Source organism: Callithrix jacchus, chromosome 11 (assembly GCF_049354715.1).
Source record: "Callithrix jacchus isolate 240 chromosome 11, calJac240_pri, whole genome shotgun sequence".
Lineage (NCBI taxonomy): Eukaryota > Metazoa > Chordata > Mammalia > Primates > Cebidae > Callithrix > Callithrix jacchus.
In genome coordinates, this window is record NC_133512.1 from 79,442,346 (window position 1) to 79,442,954 (window position 609).

Genomic DNA, 609 nt, shown 5'->3' on the forward strand with positions numbered 1-609 from the left:
AAGTAACATAGCCAATCTGATGTCAGTGAATGCAGGGATGTATCTTGCTGCTTCTGGGAGTGAAAGCTAATAATTGTAAATATTAAAATCTACCATAACCATCTTGAAAATAAAAAAAATGTTTTGGAGTATATTTCAAGAAATAATATTTGATTTCTGCTTCTTTGTCTGATGGAATAAATTGTCATAGAAGAGTATTTCTTGTGAGAACCACTAAAATAGCTGGAATTAAAAAACAATATTTTAAAGAATATCAGAAAGCCTCTGAAGCAGACAGGACCTGATAGTCTAAGATCCTAGAGAGAGGAGAGAAGAGAAGCTCATTGAGTTGTACTAGCATTTTGCACATTTATTTCTGCTGGAAGGCATTTGCTGGTTCTTAAGCAGCACATGGTGAGAGGCTGAGAATCCAAAGACAGGTCAGTTGATGAGGTTGAAAAACCAGCAGAGATACAACAATCTCATGGGACAGAGGAGACAAAAGTTAGAGCTCACAAGTGCTAAAACAGCCAAGACTTGAAAGCCTACAGTCATAGATAGAAGGGAGATGCAAAGAAGAGAGACCTGGGCGATTTCTCAAGGCCTTAGAAATAGAAATTCCATTTGACC